The sequence below is a fragment of the Ambystoma mexicanum genome, chromosome 1p (genome assembly GCF_040938575.1).
Source record: "Ambystoma mexicanum isolate Mex_15411 chromosome 1p, UKY_AmexF1_1, whole genome shotgun sequence".
Lineage (NCBI taxonomy): Eukaryota > Metazoa > Chordata > Amphibia > Caudata > Ambystomatidae > Ambystoma > Ambystoma mexicanum.
The window spans coordinates 254,704,208-254,726,064 of NC_090921.1; the positions used below are offsets into that span (position 1 = coordinate 254,704,208).

Genomic DNA, 21,857 nt, shown 5'->3' on the forward strand with positions numbered 1-21,857 from the left:
TGCCATATATGGTGTTGTTGTGAAGGCCCGGCCAGACTAGCTGGAGCCTTCCCGGTGATGTATGTTGTGGGTACCTCCTGTGGGTGGGACCTGGGTGAATAGAGTGTGTGACAAATATGCATTCTGTGTTGTGGATGTCTAGTATCTGGTGGTTGACACAATGACTGAGACAACCCTGCCCGAAACCGGTATGAATGCGGCTTGGAGTGTTGAATTGCTCGGTACTTGTCCCAATACACATAACTTGTTGTGAGTGTCTGGAGAGACGTGAATGGCCTGAATACCTCGTGTGCCTGATTGGCTGCCTGCCTGCATGAATGCCCGTAGTCGTGATTGGATGCTTGGGTGTGACCCAGCGGAATGAATGGGAGATCAACAGTATATCTGGGGACCTCTCACTGCTAGGAATCGTGTTCAGAAGCTGAAGTCCACTACAACGAGTAACTGGAGTAACTGACGCTTGACCTTGAAGCCCTGCTGGACGAGAAGAATTGCTGTTGCTCTCCTTCACAATCTGAAAGCTGTTGTGCCTCCAAGGACTGACCCAGAGAGGACCTGGTAAGGCGCCCTATTCCCGAGCTACGAGGGACTACCGTGCACAGCTGATCTTTGCCAAAGCTCCCTGGTAGACAGACCTTTGACAGGCTGCCGACCCGAGACGGGAACTGCTGCGGAACTCCAAGGAGAAGCACTCAAACTGTTGTCCGCCACTGTCGACGACCGCCGTTGCCGACCGGAGCCGCCGTGCTCCCGTTTGCCTAAGAACTTCAATTGATCATCGGAAGCTCTCGTCTGCATCGTCACCTGCTTGTCTCCCGCTGGAGAAGGCCCGACCGTCAACGCGCTGAGGAGCATCCACCGGTGGGTTTCCCGCCACCTAAACACCACAGAGACGCCAATGACTCGACACCCTTGCTTGGCCGCAGTTCTTCATCATCTCTTTGCGGTCCAGAACTATCGTCACCAGGTGCCCCGTACGCCTCTTCCTTGCAGGACGCAAACGCTCTGTCATCGACGAGCACCGCTAGGAACAAAACTGCCACTTCCCTGCCGTAGTTCACCCTGTTCCCTGTCGGACGTTCGACGACCCGTGACTCCTGCCTTAAAGTGAGGGTACTCAAGAAGGGCCGTCGATTCCCCGACACCGAATGCCAAGTTCCCCGACACCTCTCGACGATCCGTGGCTTCCGCCTGAAAGGAGGGAGGCACTCAAGAAGGATCTGTCGACGCATCGTCGGAGAACTCTACTCCACCAGGTACATTGGGGGGGGTAAAACCTTAATAGGAAGAAGTGAGACTATTGAACATATGGACTGGGCTTGTGCTATATATCTTTATTTACAGGTTGCACAGGTGGGGGGATCTCCACACAGAACTGTGCCTCGCGGTAGGGGTCAGCATTCTGCCTATTGTTTCAACCATCTTGAGTTCCTTCCTATCTCTATTGCTGGTCTCCTCATTATTAATCTGTGTGACATTTTAACCGTACAGTTGATGCACTTTAATGAGATTGGATAACATTAGTGGTACCACTTTAGAATTGTATATATTTATCATTATTGACTTCCAAGTACAAAGTGCGTTATTGTGATCGTGTACATACCCTTGAATATTAATTATATAAAGACTGTGTTTTCAGTAATACAGTGTGTGGACATTCCTTTGTGGGGGTTCGGGGACTACGCTGTACTTAAGAACCAGCCTGCATCACCTCCTGAGAAGCTAGGCCTTGATTGCTCGTCCATTGCTACCTTATAGAGAATCTTGGCTGGGGTCTTCTGTGCCTCTCCTCTACCATATAGAGAGCAGAAGTACAGACACCCCCTACCAGTCTTTACACTGGTGGCAGCGGTGGGATGCTTATGGTTTTAAGACTCAGTGCATAACCGTGCCACTTACAAAATATCTGCACTTTATTAGATTAAGGTTTGGGTGTGTACAAAATAACTGCATTACAAGCAATGGAGTCTATTGCGAATGGTAAATTGACTCGGATGAGCTTAGAGGCTCTCCAGAGTGTTTGTGAAGCCAGGGAGTTAGACTTCATGGATAAGTCTAGGGCTGAGCTGATAGCTGCCCTGGTGGACTACCAGACCGATGGTGAAACTCTTGATGAGGGGGGGAATGCAACCAATGAGGACTCTGCCCCTGGGGTTTCTACTGAATCTGTTTCTGGGAATGCTGCCATTCCTGCTGCCTCTGCTCTGAACCCCAGCAATACCTTGGAACTTGAGTTATTAAGGATGAAATTGGCCTTTGAATATCGCAAGTTGGAAATAGATGCAGAACTTAAGAAGGAGGAGTTGGCTCAACAAGTGGAGCTCAAGAATAGGGATCTTGAACTCAAGAATAGGGATCTTGAACTCAAAGACAAGGACACTGAATGTCAGAGAATCCAGCTAGAGAAAGCTCGAGTGGAGACTTCAGCGAAACCCAGTGAGAGTGTCAGGTCCCCAGCAACTAAATTTATGAAGGATTTGGTTGGTGTGTTTTCGGAGGGTTCTGATATCATCCAATGGATTGAAGCTTTTGAAATGGCTTGTGCAATTCATGATGTTGACAAAATAGATTGGGCTAAGTGTTTGCTAAGCAGAGTGCCTCAAACTGGATATGACTGTATTCTGAAGCTGAGTGTGGAAGAAAGGGGTCAGTATGAGTGTATGAAATCTGCTTTGATTGCCAAGTTTGGCAAGACGCCTACCCAATACCTTAAAAGGTTCAGGGATTTTAAGAAAAGAGAGAATGTGTATTGGGTTGACTGGGGGAGTGCTGCGCACATGAATATGATGGGGTGGATTGATGGTTACAAGCTGAAAACTTTTGTTGAATTGTCCCACCTGTTGTTTTTTAGCTTTTTTCTGAAGCCTGTTCACCAGAGCTGCGTCAGTATGTCGCTGACCAGAACATTTTGGATCCCTTTAAGCTAGCTAGGTTGGCTGACAAGTGGGTCTCCCACCGGGTGTCCCCTAAGGACTCCAGTCGGAAGGACAAGGACAAAGAAACTGGGCCTCTCAGAAAGCTGAGGAGTCCCAAAAGCAGTCACAGTCGAATAAACCTAAACCCTCCTCTCCTAAACCCAAAAAACTAGTGGGGATAAGTCATCTGTCGGTGGGAATAAGAGTAGTGGTCCACCTGCTGCAAAGGAGGCTCCCAGTGGTTCCAGTACCGTACCCCGCACTCCCGGCACTTGTTGGGACTTTGGGGCTCTGGATCACAAAAGGGGTGACTCCAAGTGTAAAGGTAAGGCACTCGGAGTACAGGCTGTCAGCCTGACCTACCCTTACCCCATGTCTGAGGTGGAGGCCACTGTCCTCCCCTCCTCTACAGGGATCACCTTTGGTGCTCCCGTAGAGATTTCCTTAGTGTCCCTTGGGGCCTGGGACCAGTACGCGGAAGTACTGGCGACTATCCCACAGAACACCCATAGATTTTTGAGAAGTGTACTCCTGAATGGCCAGCCTTCTACTGGTTTGAGAGACACTGGGGCAAGCATGACAGTGGTGGACAGGACCCTGCTCAAGCCAGAGTGAAAGGGGCCCTTAGGGGTCCCTCGCAATATGGAAACAAGGCAATAACCATACACGAAAGGATGCACCAGACACAAGGTTAAAATTCCCAATGATAGGGTTTATTGCAAGCAAAATAGTCCCAATTGGCCAACTATGGTCTCACGCCCCGCGACGTGTATTCTCTAGACCTCGAGGGATGCAAGAGAGCGAATTACGTACATCAGTTACATATATACAAAATGCATATCATACAATCAGCGATGACATGTTTAACACCCCCCTTTTATTGAGTTTCCTTGAACTCGGGATGATGATGGACATTTCCGACGAGATTGACAATTACGACACTTTCGATGTCTATTCTAGTAACAATGTGCAATTTAGAAAGTGCTGAGGCATCTTCTAGTTGTTGAACAGAACACGGTGCTTCTGTTCTTGGAAGCAAGCTGCACACGGGGGAAGAGTCACATTCCAAGCTTTGCTATCTATGAGGTGCTATTCGTGTCCTGGGAGCCGACACGCTCTAAAGGGTTTTGTGAAGGGGGGCCATAAGAAGAACATAATTCAAGCCTTTAGCTGCTTTATTCTAACATATTCTACCACAGTACGAGACTGGCTGGCAGCTGTGAAATGATTAAATGCCCTGCAGCTCTCCCTCAAGGCTACAGAGAGGGAGCGTGGGCATTCCTTTCTGGGCTGCTCATGAGGAGTTTCAACGAACTCCTCAGTCCCGCGGCCTTCCCCTTTCATATTCAGACAACAATGTTAACAGTTGAGCAGAGTAAGCAGAATTCGCGAGAATTGCAAGCTGCAAAGCAGTTTAGACAGAAAGCAATGAGCAATGGTTAACAAGCAAAATGGCGATTCTTGCTACGTTTAAAATGGCCGCTTGTTGGTCAAGCATAGCAGTCTGTATTTCTATAATTCTGTGCATAAGACGGTTGGCCTTCGGCCATCAAGATACGTCTATCATCCAAATGAAGGGTATTCACTTTTCCCGATTGACAAACCCTCCTTTTGGCCGTATGCCAAGCGTCTTATTCATTCATTGTATCCTCCTCTGATGAGGATAAGTCTGGGGTATCTATGTCTGAACCTTTCATGCTATCATAAGCATCATCTTCATCATTAATGTCTATAGCCATGAATTGTTTTACTGTTTTTGTTTCATCAGTGTCTTTGTTATTTCGGCCATGCGTTTGTTTACCTCTCGATACCATGTGCATACATCCCTTAGTACATCCCTCAGTTATCTCAGTGCAAACTATTGGTAGGCATTGTATGCAACAGCAACATGTTATGAATATACCAAGTACCACCACTAGTATCGAAATTAGCTTCTATCCCCAGGACCGCAATAGTCCCCAAAACCAGGATCCTACCCCCCAACCCCATTCTTCAGTAGAGAGTGTGGAACTAAGGACATGTAGTTTCCTGATGGCTCTGAATTTGGTAGGGGTGTAGTCATCTATGAACACACAGCATGCAGTTTTTACGAGTTTGCAAACTCCCCCACGATCAACTAATATTGTGTCAAGAGCCATTCTGTTTTGTAGTGCCATTAGTCTTATTCCTTTCTCTTCTAATGTCGTATTGAATAAAATTTCCGTTGTTGAATTTTAATATTCTAGACAGTTTTCTTATATTATAGGAATTTTCTATTTGGGCCAAGAATGGTATAAACGATTTGGCTACATCCATTGCTATCATTCCATCTTCACTACTCCTTCGGGTTCTACCTTTTAATCGCCTCACTACTTCTGCAGTTTCTAAGAGGAACACTCCTGGGAATAGTAGACCCAGGTAACACGTACCTCCCAGTTTCTAGGTAACCATGGATATGCGCTTTCCCCACATATGAAATAAACAGGGTCTCCTACGTATACTGGTTCAACTTCATATTTTAGGACCACTGTATTCATGCACCCAGAGGATGTGCCTACTAAGTAGGTACCTTTTTTCTTCAGGCATAACGGGACAGTTCTTGGGCTGTAATTCACTGCATAGGAAGGTGGCACAGCGTCTTTGTTCCATTCTTCTCTCATGCGGAACGTCATTACTGATGTTTTTTCTGGCAGGGACAATCTATCCTGCCTATATTGTTTTGTTATTTTTCGTGTACTCTTTGGCGTGGGTTTTTGGATTATTACACGTGTTTTATGGAATATGGAGCAGCCCACAGGTCTCATGATAATTTCCTTGAAATCATTCATATTTGTTTTATCTAATTGACCCGTACTGCTTCTGTTCCGTTTCCCGAAAAACATTGCACCCAAAGATGCTCTGCATGCAGAACTAATGGCAACGGTTGTACATACCATCCTATCCCTTTCCCACCATGCTGTGGTAAATGTGCACCCACCCAGCAGTTTCTTTTCTTTGAAACTGCATGGCTCATGTTCATTATTAGCAACAACGTGCTGTTGCCATACCCTTCTCTATGTCTCTCTTCAATTGGGGACAATGTACCAGTGATTACATGAACCTGGCTTTCAGTAGTGGACACATTTGTTTCTGGTAAGAGTGTTTCTAATGGGTGCTTTGACTCCATGCACCATAATACAATGGCTATTGTCATTGGTACTACCATACTTATGAAACACAGAACCAGTGTCCAAGTTAGTACACCATTTTTTTTACCATGCCTTTTCCCTGAATTTACAGTCTCTATAACTATCATTTTCTCAGCAGCGGTGCAGGAGGAAGCTGGAACCAGTTTCGATTTGCTCTCCATCGTCCTTCTTCTTACTGGAAAAGTTCTTTGTGGATATCTCTCGTTGTTACACTTGCTCTGATGCCAAAGTTCAACGGAAAAATGTCATAGTTCAGTCTGCCAGCCCTTCACAGCCTTTACCATTGGTTTGGGCAAGATTAGTAGTATTCCTTTTTTCCCACTGCTCAGACGATTTCTGAACAGTTTTTTAGTGACAGAGTACTATGTGCATCCAGCTTGTCCCACTCTGGCTTCTGACACACGTACTCTGTTATAAACGTACCGAGGAGCCGTGAGTCTTGAATTGTCTGATTGCACAATTCTCACACCTCTCTCCTCTACACCCCTGGTTCCTCCCCCGTTCGTGAGTGGAACCAAAGGCAAGAAGTACCAAGAATCAGTGGATCACTTTGCCTTTCGAGGTCTGAGATCGTAATGTTTTACTCCTGGTATTGTGTGATCGGGGAACAGTGCCGATGCACTTCCAGTATCAGGCTCAGTGTCAGCCTGCGGCGCAATGATCGATGTTGCGGAGCACCACGGCAATGATGCAGATTCTGTTTTTGGCTCTGGTGCGGTTACAAGATCTGATGGGTGCCAAAGGGGCACATGCTCAGTTTTTGCAGCTGTTTGCAATGCTGATTCTGTGTCGTTCAACAATGATGTTGTTTCTGCTGGGCAGCGTTGGGGCCCTTTTCGCCCTTCCCCCTTTTTGGCAGTTTCTCCAGGCTCTGGTTTCTGTTTCACTTCTTGCTCAGGCTTTGTTTCGAGTTTCACTTCTCGCTCAGGCTGGTGCTGTGTCATTCGATTGGCAACAGTTTCTTTCGTTTCTGAGAACGTTTCCTTTCTCTGGTCGTCGGAAGTTGTCAGCAGTCCTGGGAATCTTTTGGCATGTGTCGCATGGATCCATGCCTTGCGACAATCCACTCAAATGGCCGTCTGTGTCGCCAAAAGTACTTGGTAGGGGCCGCGCCACCTGGGTGCTAATGACGTCTTCCATTGAAAGTTTTTAATCAGGACCCAGCTTCCAGGCTCCAGCGCATGCCCCAGTCCGGTGTATCGCACTGGTAACGCCTCCTGCACCTGATGATGAATCAAACGCAACTTCTGCATTAAAAGGCCACAGTACGTGCTTAACACAGGATGCTCGACCTCACATAATCTTTTGGGCTGCGTTGCGCACCATACATTTGCCGGCCTCCCCATGATAATTTCATAGGGAGAGAGTCCAGTTTTAGCCTGTACAGATGTGCGCATGCATAAAAGTGCTAGAGGTAATGCATCTACCCAACTCAACTTGCTTCCGGCACATATTTTTGCCATCTTGGCTTTTCGGATGCCGTTATGTCTCTCAACAAGTCCGGCGGAACTCGGATGCCTGGAGCTGTGGAATCGCTTGTTAATCTGCAGACCTGCACAGATCTGTAGTAGGCCGTTATCTGACCACAGGACACGGGGCAGCCCAAACCAGGAGAAATACTCCTTCAACATTACTTTTGCCGTTGACATGGCAGTACAGTCTTTTAAAGGATATGCCTCCACCCACTTGCTAAATGCACAAATCGCCACTAACACATAGTTGTAGTTCTGGCACCTTTCCATTTCTATGAAATCAAAATGGATCACCTCAAATGGCATAGAGGGTGGGCCAAAACTACCTACTGGAGTCACGGTTCCCTTCCCTACATTGTGTTGCAGGCACGTAATACAATTCTGCACTAGCCTTTCTGCATTCTTTTTTATGTGCTCATTTTTCCATACTGTGGATAAATGCTGTACCATCTTCTTCGTGCAAATGTGGGTAAGGCTATGCGACATTGTAACCATTGCGGTTACGTAACAATTTGGCAACATCCAGTTCTTGGTCTCTTTGTCCACCCAACATCCTTCCAAATCTAACTCAGCCCACCCCTGAATCTCTTCGGTCATGGCCTCAGCCTGCATTTCTTTGACTGCGGCAACTCCATTCTCTATCTTACAAGCTACTTCCTCTGTTTGTACTGTCATCATCTTATTATGTAGGTCAGTGGCAGTTTGTTTCGCAATCCTGTCTGCAAATGCGTTAACTTCTCCTATTTTGCATGTCACTTTGTTATGCACTTCACATTTTACTATTGCCAGGCGCTTTGGAAACGTGAGTGCAGACAACAACCGCACAATCAAAGGGCCATGCTGAATCCTGGCCCCATGTGATGTCAAGAAGCCCTTCTCAGCCCAGATTCGGCCAAAGTTATGAACCACGCCAAAGGCGTACTGGCTGTCAGTATAAATATTCACGTTCAAATTCTCAGAGAGTTCACAAGCTCTAGTCAAGGCTATAATTTCCGCGGCTTGTGTTGAATTATATGGGATTCTTTTACTTTCCACAACCCTTTCTAGAGTAGTAATAGCATATGCGGCAGTTGACGTGCCATCTGGTAATTTGAAACAAGAGCCGTCACAAAACAACACCCTATCTGGCTCTTTTTGTGGGTTGTCACTCAGATCAACTCTTCCCTTTGTTTCTTCCTCGGTGACCATTAAACAATCATGGGGTGGTGATTCATTGTCACCAATTTCTGCTATGGGAAATGGCATTAATTCTGCAGGATTCAATGCGCTACACCTCATAATTTGGATGTGGGGTGCAAACAGGATGAGTTCATATCTTGTTAATCTCGCGGAGGTGAGGTGTTGCGTCTGGGTCCTATTTAATAGAACGTCTATAGCATGTGGCACCATCAGAATTAAAGTGTGCCCCAATACCATTCCTTCCGTTTGTTTCACTGATGCAGCAGCCTCTGCAACAGATCGTAAACATTGTGGTAGTGCGCGCGCTACAGGGTCCAGCGCAGAAGAAAAATAGCCACACGGCCTATTTCTCCCATCTTGTTCCTGTGTCAAAACCGCCAACGCACATCCTTCACTCTCATTTATAAACAGTCTAAATAATTTAGCATAATCTGGCGTGCCTAAAACTGGCGCAGAACATAAAGCCATTTTCAACTGATCAAACGCTTTCTGACATTCTTCATCCCACTGCAAAGGCATCACTGCATCCTTTTTAGTTAATTTTATCATCAGCTTCACAATCAACGCAAAATTACTGATCCACTACCGATAATAAGAGGCCATGCGTATTACAGCTCTCACTCCTTTTTGAGTTTTTGGAATAGGCATACTAGAAATACTTTCTATGCGTTCTGGTGTTAATCTTCTCCCTTCTTCCGAAAGTAGGTAACCCAAATAAGACACCTCCTTTTGATTATACTGGAATTTCTTCAAACTTGCCTTGTGACCATGGGTCGCTCGGTGTGTCAATAGTAATATAGTACTTTCTTTGCAGATCTCTTTTGTGTCAACAGCTAGTAACAAGTCATCTATGTACTGCAAGAGTGTGCAACCTGTTGGTAGTTCTAGCATATCTAGCTGTTCCTTTAGTGCCCTGCTGTAAATGCTCGGGCTTTCTGTGTATCCTTGTGGAATGCGTGTGAATGTGAATGATCGACATCCTAGCGTGAACGCGAACAGATATCTACTGCTTTTATCCACTGGAATGCTAAAGAACGCGTTCTTCAAATCAACTACACTAAAGTATTCTGCAGTGGCCGGTATCATTGTCAGTATTGTTGTGACATCTGGGACCAAAGGGAATTGTGGGTCTACCACTTTGTTCAATGCTCGCAGATCAATTATGAAACGATATGGTACTTCATCGCCTCCTTTCTTGTAAACTGGAAGAATCGGGCAGTTGCACGTGCTACCTGCAATTTCTTCAACCACCCCCAATCTCACCATGTCAGTAACAATACTCTTTAATCCCTTCTCACCTTCAACAGAAATTTTATACTGGGGAATTCGTGGTAATGTAACACCTTCTTTCAAAGTTATGTTTGCTGGCTCTATTTTCAAGCATCCTACATCGTTAGCATGCATTGCTCATAGACAGGTTGGTACTCTACTTAGCTCTTCTGGTAATGCTTCTGACATAAATTCCCTCGCCGGTGCATCGTGAGGCCGAATCGTGAGGAACACCCCATCTGCCGTACAATGTATAACTGCCCCCAATTTTCTCAACAAATGTAATCCTAGCAAGTTCTCCCACAATTTTCTGTCAGAAGAAATGGACACTGTTCCGTAAATGGTTCTATTGTAATTGGGACAGCTTCGGACACAGGGTTAATTACTGGTGTACCTGCGAACCCTACAGAAACATTCTTTTTCCCCAACAGTGGGATCTCCAGAACCAAGTGGTAGTCTATAGAACACTTTTGTGCCCCTGTATCTAGAAGGAAACGCTGCTCCTCATTCCCGACTCTCATTTCTACGTAGGGTCCTCTCTGATTCACGGGAATAGACACTGGTTCCCACCCCTGCCGTGGGCTGTCCTATTGCAAGAATAACACATCGTCCGATGTGTAGTCACCGCTGCTGCTATAATACGTGTTTGGCTGTGTATCAAAAATATTCCCATTTCCCCCTCGTTGTCCTCCACTCTGATCATTTCTCTGTTGGCCCTGCCCACCCTGATTTTGGTTCCGAACACTTTGGTTCAATGCCTGGTTCTGTGAGCTTGGTTTTGACCATGGGATTGGTTTTGATTACCTCCATTGGTATATATCTGCTGCTGTTGCATGCTATTTCTGCTTGGGCCATTTGACCCCTGATGTCCTCTATGAGGCCTTCTCTGGCCAAACCCACCTCTATTCTGTAGGTGCGGGCATTGCGCTCGCCATTGTCCTTCCTCTTTACAGTACGCACATTGATTTAATCCCAATGACACCCCGTGCATATTATTCAAATTTCCCCTGCCTTGTGCATTTCCTCTACCTCTATTGTATCCTATTACCTGCTGCAGTTACTCTCCTACCATCGTTCACATTGCTTCTTTTCTCTTCTCCAATGGGTACCCATTACACATCTCACTTACTTCCTCCACTGACGTTCATTTGTTCGACATCCATCGCATTGTTTCCCCCACCCATGCCTGCAATCTTTGTTTATCACCTATTTGTCCCGGTGCCGGCAAATGCTTTGCACCACCTGGAAAAACTGTCAGCCACGATTTTTTCATATACAACCTCGACGCCTCCTTCCTACCTTTCTTAATACACTCATGACTATATTCAGGTGTAGCAAACATTTCAGAATATCTATCTTCCATTTCATTTTTCAGTTCAATGAGTTTGTACACATGTTCTCTTACATCTTCATCTCTTTGCTCACTGCGTGCTAACTTATTCAAATCTAACAATCGTTGTGGCGGTAAATTCCCAAGTAACTTTTTCCATTCTCCCACTAAAAATTCCCCCATGTATTCCAAGACTACCTGTCTCTCGTTGCTTCTTCGGTACCCATATAATGAGGCCAATGCTGCCGTCCCATCATTTCCTTCTATGTACATTTCTGCCTCTTGCTGTAATTCAACCTTTCTTTCTTTGCTGATCGCACTGCGAGTTACCCGTCCAAATCCTGTTCCTTCAGCCCCGCCTCTCGCCTCCCCGGTCTCAATTTCGACTTCGGGAGGAGCGGATGTTGCTGAATCTGTCTCTGGAGCGGGAGGTGCAGATGGGACATGTGACACAGGTGGCATCTGTGAAGGGCCTTGCTGGGTTCAGGGAAATTGCGCGTGTGCGGTCTGCGCTTGTGGGAGGGCTCGAGCTGTGGGAGGGGCGTGGGTTAATGCTTGCGTGAGGGGAAGTGCTTGGGCTGCGGGAGTGGTTATGAGAGCTACTGGTTGGGCCTGCGCAGTCACTACTGGCGTGTTTGGTTTTGATCCTGGTTTTGGGCCTCGACCCGTATGGGTTAACAAATGTTCCATTAATTTGTCTATGTGTAGTTCCCGCTGCAGGTATATTCCTTCTATGTTCATTTGCTCACGTCTCCCTTCCTGTCTTAGACTTGCCGTCCACTCCTCCTCCTCCTTTTCTTCTGCTACCTCAAGCTTCAATTTGTGCCTAAGCGCATGCTTCTCTCTACTCCTAAGTAGGAGCATTGCTTCCCTCCTCCAATCTTTGATAGTGTCAAAAGCTGCGGGTTGCGCCTTTTTCCTTATCAAAACCCTTTCTAGGTTATCTATCCTCGCGATCTCAAAGCTACCATTAATCGGCCACTGATGGTCCTGTTGCTTTCTAGTTTGCCTATGCCAAATTTCACGAAATATTATCGCACCCACACCATATTTTGCATACATGTCATAAGCCGGTGTTCCCCCAGGCGGTGCACTTTGGCCATTTTCCAAGGACTGTCTACCGCAGCGGAAAAGCCCCGCTAAAGTGGATAGTACTCCAGGCATGTTTTTAACCTTCCCCTTGATTAACTAACCTTACTCTGGATGTTTCAATTTGCAAAATCAACACTCTACCAATAATCAGGGTTTCGTTTGAATCTGGGAATGACTCATCTGATAAAACAAGTCGCCTGTGTCCTGATGCAACCCCTCCCAACGTCGTGTCTGCGCTTCTCTGGCTTCTGCCTCGTTTCACGACCCTCGCCTCCTTTGCCCTCTGGCCAGGTACGTCGATCAGGGATCAGATGTGTGCAGATCTGCGAAGGAATCTCTCCTCACTTCTACAGGGCGCCCCGTACATCTCTTGATACCGGCCTGATCGTCCCGCCCACACCGTTCTTCCGCCTCTACTCCGTTACAACGTCTACGAAGGGGCAAGTGGGGGAGGGTCCCTATTCGGGCGCCATCTTGAAAGGGGCCCTTAGGGGGCCCTCGCGAAATGGAAACAAGGCAATAACCATACACGAAAGGATGCGCCAGACACAAGGTTAAAATTCCCAATGCTAGGGTTTATTGCAAGCAAAATAGTCCCACTTGGCCAACTATGGTCTCACGCCCCGCGACGTGTATTCTCTAGACCTCGAGGGACGCAAGAGAGCGAATTACGTACATCAGTTACATATATACAAAATGCACATCATACAATCAGCTATGACATGTTTAACACCCGCCTTTTATTGAGTTTCTTTGAACTCGGGATGATGATGGACATTTCCGACGAGACAATTATGACACTTTCAATGTCTATTCTAGTAACAATGTGCAATTTAGAAAGTGCAGAGGCATCTTCTAGTTGTTGAACAGAACATGGTGCTTCTGTTCTTGGAAGCAAGCTGCACACGGGGGAAGAGTCACATTCCTAGCTTTGCTATCTATGAGGTGCTATTCGTGTCCTGGGAGCCGACACGTTCTAAAGAGTTTTGTGAAGAGGGGCCGTAAGAAGAGCATAATTCAAGCCTTTAGCTGCTTTATTCTAACATATTCTACCACAGTACGAGACTGGCTGGCAGCTGTGAAATGATTAAATGCCCTGCAGCTCTCCCTCAAGGCTACAGAGAGGGAGCATGGGCATTCCTTTCCGGGCTGCTCAAGAGGAGTTTCAACAAACTCCTCAGTCCTGCGGCCTTGCCCTTTCATATTCAGACAACAATGTTAACAGTTGAGCAGAGTAAGCAGAATTCGCAAGAATTACAAGCTGCAAAGCAGTTTAGACAGAAAGCAATGAGCAATGGTTAACAAGCAAAATGGCGATTCTTGCTACGTTTAAAATGGCCACTTGTTGGTCAAGCATAGCAGTCAGTATTTCTATAATTCTGTGCATAAGACGGTTGGCCTTCGGGGTATTCACTTTTCCAGATTGACAAGAGGACTATGTAGATGCTCCTCTGAGAACCGCCAGGTTAGCTGGTGGGCCTCCCAAATTATCACCTGTAGCCCGAGTCACACTCGTAATTGGAGACAAGACAGCAAAGCTTCCTGTCCTGGTTCAGGACAATGTCCCTGCTAACATACTGTTAGGTAACGATCTGGTAGAGTTGGGGTTGATCACGGATGGTCTTCCCATGACTGCTGCTGCGGTCACTAGATCACCGGTGACACCGGGTCTGGCTGTGAGTCAGGTACCTGAGCCGAAGGCACGGCCTAAGGCAAGACGAAGGAAGAGCAAGAAGGCCGCCTCTATGGAGGGAGCTCCTTCTCTTCCTGCTGTTCCTACAGCACCCATTGGGATCCATGCTCCGGACGGGCTGGGTCCAGTGGTAAACCCCGTCTCAACTCCTGTGGGAGAAGAGCCAGAAGACTCTCCTGTGGGAGAGGTTCTCAACCCGGAGGACCATCCCGATCTTCAATGCTTGTTAGCTGAAGGAGGAGCCTCCCTGGCAGACTTCTGTAAAGGGCAGAGAGAGTGTCCCTCTCTCGAGGGTCTGAGGAACCAGGCCCTGTCCCAGGCACGAGGAGAAGTGCCTAGGACTTTCCAGATTTATTGGGAGGGTGAGCTCCTTGTTAGTGAGCCCACTAAGCCTGAACCTGGTGCCCTCAAGAGGTTGGTGGTACCCCAGGTTTATAGGCCCTTCCTACTGCAGTTGGCACATGAGGTGCCCTTGGCTGGTCATCTTGGTACCAAGAGGACTAAGCAGAGGCTCTCTGCCCATTTCTACTGGCCCCGGATGGGAGTAGAAGTGGAGTCCCACTGCAGGACCTGCCCAACTTGTCAGTTGTCTGGCAAGACTGGAGGCAGTGTCATTGCCCCACTGCAGCCATTGCCAGTGGTTGGCACACCGTTTGAGAGGGTGGGCATCGACATCGTCTGTCCCCTTGACCCTCCCACGTCAGGTGGACATCGGTTCATCCTGGTTTTGGTAGATCAGGCCACCAGGTACCCTGAGGCGATACCCCTTCGGACTGTTACTGCCAAGGTGGTTGCCAGGGCTCTCCTGGGTATTTTCACCCGTGTTGGATTCCCCAAGGAGGTTGTCTCTGACAGAGGATCCAACTTCATGTCTAGTTACATGAAAACCATGTGGAAAGAGTGCGGGGTAACCTACAAGTTCTCCACCTCTTACCACCCCAGACCAATGGTCTAGTTGAGAGATTTAATAAAACTCTCAAGGGCATGCTAGGTGCTTTGGAAGAGCCCCTAAGGAGGAAATGGGATCTCCTCCTGCCATGCCTGCTGTTTGCTTACAGAGAGGTACCTCAAGAGGGCGTTGGTTTCAGCCCTTTGAGTTACTTTTTGGACATCCCGTGAGGGGGCCCCTCGCCTTGATCAGAGAAGGTTTGGAAGCCACCCCTCCAGGTCCCGCCAAGCAAGTGGGGGACTATGTGTTAGGCCTCAGACGGAGGATGACACAGATGATGGGTTAAGCAACAGCCAAGCTCAAGGCCGGCCAGGAATTGAACAAATACTGGCATGACCTTAAAGCATCGCAAGTGGATTGGACTCCGGGACAGAAGGTCCTCGTGATGGAGCCTACCAAGCCACGGGCATTGGCAGATAAATGGTCTGGACCCTTTGGGATAATTTCCAAGATGGGCGAGGTCAACTATCTGGTTGACATGGGAGTCCCAGGGGTAGCCCCTCAGGTATTCCATGTCAATAGGCTCAAGCCTTTCCACAGGCGAGCAGAAGTCTCATGTCTCTTGCTAGCTTCCGAACAAGAAGAGGATGAGAGTGAGCCCCTTCCTGATTTGCTGCATAGTAACCCTCAGGATGGCTCAGTGGAGGGAGTGCAGTTCTCTCCAGATTTGACAACCAAGCAGCAGAGGGCCTGCAGGACTTTGCTCCAGCAGTATGCCTCTCTGTTTTCGCTGACGCCAGGCCTTACACCGTGGTGTAAGCACGAGATTGACACTGGTGACAGCGTGCCTGTCAAGAGCAGGAGCTACCGAATGTCAGATACGGTTAAGAACCACATCCAGGCTGAGGTCACCAAGATGTTGGATCTGGGTGTTATTGAACCCTCAACCAGTCCCTGGTCCAGTCCCGTGGTCCTTGTCCCCAAGGCAAGTTCCCAGGCAGGTACCAAGGATTGGAGGTTCTGTGTGGACTACCGGGGAGTCAATGCCGTCACCAAAACTGACGCGCACCCATTCCCCAGGGCTGATGAGCTCGTGGACACCATAGGTGCTGCCAAATTTGTGAGCACCTTTGATCTCACCTTAGGCTATTGGCAAATAGCTCTGACGGACCATGCCAAGGAAAAGACGGCGTTCTCAACACCAGAGGGAATCTACCAGTTTAGGGTCATGCCTTTTGGGTTGAAGAATGCACCTGCCACCTTCCTGAGATTGGTCAATCATGCTCTCAGTGGGCTGGAAGCCTTTTGTGTGGCTTATTTAGACGACATTGCCGTCTACAGTTCCACTTGGGAAGAGCACTTGACACATCTGGGTAGAGTGTTGCAGGCCTTAAAAAGGGCTAACCTCACTATCAAGGCCACCAAGTGCTAGATAGCTCAGGGGAAGTTCACATATCTTGGTCATGAGGTAGGAGGGGGTAAAATCCAACCTCTCCCCAGTAAAGTACAGGATGTACAGGACTGGGAGACTCCCACTACTCAAACCCAGGTGAGAGCCTTTTTGGGCCTCACCTGGTATTATCTCAATTTCATGGCGGACTATGGAACCATAGCTGCACCACTGACAGCTCTGACTTCACCCGAACAGCCTAGGAAGGTTAATTGGACTGAAGACTGTCAGAGGGCCTTTGATGGCTTGAAAGAAAGTCTGTGTAGGGCACCCGTGTTGTGTGGCCTGACTACAGCCGACCTTTTATCGTCTAGACGGATGCCTGCGACACAGGAATTGGAGCTGTCTTGTCCCAGTTAGATGACAAAGGGAGAGAACATCCTATCATATTCATCAGTAGACAACTCAAGGGTAGAGAACTTAGGTGGGCTACTGTTGAAAAGGAATGTTTTAGTATAGTTCGGAGCCTTAGGTGTTTTAGGCCCTACCTTACGGGGTCTACCTTCAAGGTCCAAACAGATCATAAGCCCCTGAAGTGGCTTATGCAGATCAAGGGTGAAAACCCGAAACTGCTCAGGTGGTCCATTAGCCTGCAAGGGCTAGACTTCGCCATAGAGCACAGACCAAGGAAGAGTCACGATAATGCAGATGGCCTTTCCAGAAGGTATGTTGACCGTCTGGATGATGGTGTCTATCCCGTGGGAGATTATGCACCCTCCACCTCAGTCTGGGGGAGGCGACTGTGATGCTGGAAATGCATCAGAGGGACAGGGCCTCCGTATCCTTGTCCTTTACTGCTTTTTATCGCGTGTTCTGTCGTGTTTTCCGCACAGGAGTTCATGTGGGACTTCTGGCGGTGCAGCTCTCTCTCTTTTGGTTTGGTGAACGGACCCGTGGGATACCCTTATGGCACCCATGTTTGGGGATACAACCCTGTACCCCTAGTGTATGTTTTTGGGCACCTGTGGGTGGCCCACAGAGCAGGGTATGGGCTGGTGGCAGCTCCATGCTGAATTTGACAGGTGCGCAGAGTATCTTCCATTTTGGGATACCCCGGTCCTGCCATTGGGATCAGTTCATTCCTGATGGAAAACAAGATGGTCCCTGTGGCCTCTTGCTTTTTATTACCCATTACCTTGTTTTCCCAAAGTCCTGGGGAGCCCTGACTCTGTCCCTTTCCCCTGACTGGCTGTTGGCTGGAAATGCCATATATGGTGTTGTTGTGAAGGCCTGGCCAGACGCCAAGTTCCCCGACACTTCTCGACAATCCGTGGCTCCCGTCTGAAAGGGAGGCACTCAAGAAGGATCGGTCGACGCATCGTCGGAGAACTCTACTCCACCAGGTACATTGGGGGGGTAAAACATTAATAGGAAGAAGTGAGACTATTGAACATATGGACTGGGCTTGTGCTATATATCTTTATTTACAGGTTGCCCAGGTGGGGGGATCTCCACACAGAACTGTGCCTCGTGGTAGGGGCCAGCATTCTGCCTATTGTTTCAACCAACTTGCGTTCCTTCCTATCTCTATTGCTGGTCTCCTCGTTATTAATCTGTGTGACATTTTAACCGTACAGTTCATGCACTTTAATGAGATTGGATAACATTAGTGGTACCACTTTAGAATTGTATATATTTATCATTATTGACTTCCAAGTACAAAGTGTGTTATTGTGATCGTGTACATACCCTTGAACATTAATTATATAAAGACTGTGTTTTCAGTAATACAGTGTGTGGACATTCCTTTGAGGGGGTTCGGGGACTACACTGTACTTAAGAACCAACCTGCATCATCTCCTGAGAAGCTAGGCCTGGATTGCTCGTCCATTGCTACCTTATAGAGAATCTTGGCTGGGGTCTTCTGTGCCTCTCCTCTACCATATAGAGAGCAGAAGTACAGACACCCTCTACCAGTCTTTACACTTGGGTTAGCCATCAAGCCTGCTTTTCTGAAGGCACAGGCGATGGTATGCAAATTGTGTAAATTGTGGTAGGTCAAGAGAATGAGACAGACCAAGTGGTGACATTTCCAAAATGTATTTCTTTATTTAAATGATAAGAAAAGGCCTCTCTGTCCCTATCCTAAGGGTTTGCACTATCTAACAAAAAACGTACTCGGGTGCTCATCGTCAATAGTCTAGTCCAAAACAATAGTCCATCTCTCATCCCAAAGTTAATCTACACTGACCCTACAACTAAGTAAAATTACACAAAGGTCTAGGAGAATGACTCCCTTCTTCTGGACAAGCCTTCTCAGATTTAATAAGATATTCGTAAATAGTTCTTGTTAATTTTCTCAATCAGTTTTTTTTAATTCTGCTGGAGGTATTTTCCAGCTACCGGGTATCGCATTTTCATCGTGGAAAAAAGTCACTTGGTTTTACATTTAGGGTTTTGACCCTTATCCTTGATAGCAACTTGCAGTATCTCTTTGCTATTTTCTTCAGTTAAGTTTGTATACTGTGATTCTCTATATATCACCATTCACTTCCCTTGGTTCTTGTCTGTTCACGGAAGTATTAGGATTAGTTACATATGTATTCAGACTCTTAGGAATTGTAACTGTTTTTTATTGGGATGAGTAGAATGTGTCCCACACTGGTTTGCACACTTCTGAACAGTCACAGCTTCACTGGGACGAGTAGGCTGTGGCCCGTATTGGTTCACATGCTTCGGAATAGTTACTGCTTCACTGAGACGAGCAGGCTATATCCCAAACTTATTCACATACTTCAGAATAGTTATTGCTTTTCTGGGATGTGTAGGCTGTGTCCTGCATTCATTCACATACTTTAAAATACTTAAAGCTTCACTGGGATGAGTAGGATGTCTCTCTCCCTTCCTCCCGTGTTCCTCCCCGGGTCTGCCGCCTTTCCTGTTACCTTTCTCCATACGGGTTAGTGACACCGGTTGGTTGCTCGGAACTGGATTATCCATCTGCTCCGGAAGAAGTTCTGTATCCCTTCCGGTCCTCTGTTCCTCTCCGTTGTGGCTCAGTAGTTCCACTGTTGGAGAAGTCTCAGAGTCTGTCACAGACTGCAATGTTCATCTTCCTGAGGTCACCCCACTGCTCTTCTGCTGCTACTGTTCTCTAGTTTTGCTTCCCCAGCATTACACGGTCCTCTCTGTCTTCTATCTCCAATGCTGATCCGCATGACAGAGGATGTCCTGGTTTGTACTTGCGTCTGGCAAGTCGCAGGTTTGAACTTTCTGGGTCCCTCTCCATCATTTTTCAACTCCTCCTTTTGTTACGCTACTGTAAGGCTTCCTCAGTACATAACAGGAGTCCTTTCTAGATATCTGACTCTCATTCTTTATTAGTTCTTTCAACTTCCTCGTCACATTGTCAGGCAAGTTGTTATCTTCACAGTTTCTTAAGGCTTTCCTCGTCTCAGTGTCAGGCAAGCCATCCACTATTTCAGAAATTTTACAATAGCAAATATTGACTGGTTCAAGATGATTTTCGTGAAGAACTGAGGAGTCTGGAACATTCTGGCAGGCCTCCTTAATAATGTAACAGCTTTCGACACAGACACTCGTGTGAGAATTTGAACCGATCAACATGGCACTTTCACTAATTGGATCAACACTAACACTGGCCTTAAACAAGGCTGTATCCTGGCTCCCACCTTATTCAATCTATACCTGGCTGATTTGGGAAACGTATTGCATAGTCCAGAGTCAATACCACCTACACTAGGAGATGAAAAGCTTCAATGGCTCACATATGCAGATGATGTTGCCATATTGGACTGCACCCCCAACGGTCTGCAGAATTTACTTGTTAAGCTATTAGAATATGCAGAACAGTATTTACTTAAAATAACCTTGGGGAAGCCAAAATTATGGTGTTTAGACCACGGGGTGCACATCCATATTGCAACTACATCTGGAAAATGAACCAAGTAACAGCGGATGAAGTAAAGGTCTATCGATACTTGGGGTTAATGGTGTATGACAGACTCAATTGGCGGAAACATATAAACAGCATACAGATCAAGTTGACACAGTTAATGAGGGCAATCAGTGGATTTGCTCACCAATGTGGAGGATATACCAAACAGGACAAATATTAAGCTATCTTTGGTAAAGAGCCTTCCTATATTATTGTATGGTTGGGCACTCAACCCTGAAGAGGCTACTTCATCTTTCAACGAACACTCCGGTCAATTATATATACCTGGAATTTGAAATCACATGCATTAGAGCTAAGATATTGTTGCAGTGCCTCACATGATATTGGAAACTCCATAATACACCTAGGGAATCCATATCCATACAGTCAGCTGTTTAATTTGGCCTGTGATAGAGACACATGACTTGTTAATGCAGGGACATATAATCACTACTATACATTGTGAATTGAAGTACTAGGCAAAATGGATGCTGCTCAACTCACTATATGTCCCTAAGTCATCCCAGTGCAATACATCCTTCTTCAGGAAGCAAAAAGGCCCAGCCTGGCTAAACCTTTCTTCCGTGGTCACCCTGCCAAAGGCCTCTGTAAGGGCTGGATCATTTTGTTGGGCAAAAGCAAGATCGAGAAGTGGGGCAGGATTCTCTGTGTCTTCTCAGTAAATCTCTTCTGTGGGGATGTCTGCTTTTCCAAAGCCCCTCGAGCCACTGTCTGCCTCTTGTAAGAATTCAACTTCTTAGGGAACAGGGAATAAGGTCTGTTCTAAAATCCATTGGGCTATTTTCTCCCCCTCCTTAACTGTGTACCGGTTATTCCCAGTGTTATATAACAACATTTTTCACTTCACCCCTGAAGTCAGGGTCTATCAACCCCGCCATGACATCCATGCCATAAAGACAGAGCAGAAGCCTGAATTCAGTCAGCTGTCTGATCTGTACAAAATTCAAAATAGCAGGTTTGTATGAATCTAAAATATCCTGAGATGTTTCCTTTGTTGGGGATGCCATCTGAAGGACTGGATACAGTCAATTGTATCCAATTTTGTATTGAAACTCATATATGAGTTTTCTCACCTTTTAATTTTGTAAGTGTTCCTGAAGTTTTTTCTTGGGTGTCTTTCATTTTGGCCTGCTGTTTAGCCGCTTCCCTATACCAGTCAAAGAAAGAGTCCCATTATTGCTAGTGTACCTTAAAATCCCTCGTTTATAAAGCTCCTCATAAGTATAGTATTCATACCTTATCAAAAGTACCCATTTGGAGAAACGCTTCACCATATACTAAAATGTTTCCCTTTAAATGTACTGCATGGTTGCAGATGCTTTACTGTTGCAGTTTATTTATTTTTTAGTAGCCAAGCTTTCTTTTTAGCAGATAGGGATTTTAAACGGAAAAGAGTAGCTTTTCCTTAATACATTTGACCAGTTATCATTTACAGGCCTCCTAGACAGGGAAATGTACACAGCACTGCAGTTCTTTTCTGAG

General features: G+C 46.7%; 1 protein-coding gene across 1 annotated transcript in view; it reads left to right on the forward strand.

Annotated features, from left to right (window-relative positions):
- Positions 1–21,857, forward strand: part of LOC138473414 (pneumococcal serine-rich repeat protein-like) — a 199,682-nt gene that overhangs the window by 169,270 nt on the left and 8,555 nt on the right. The window lies entirely within an intron of this gene.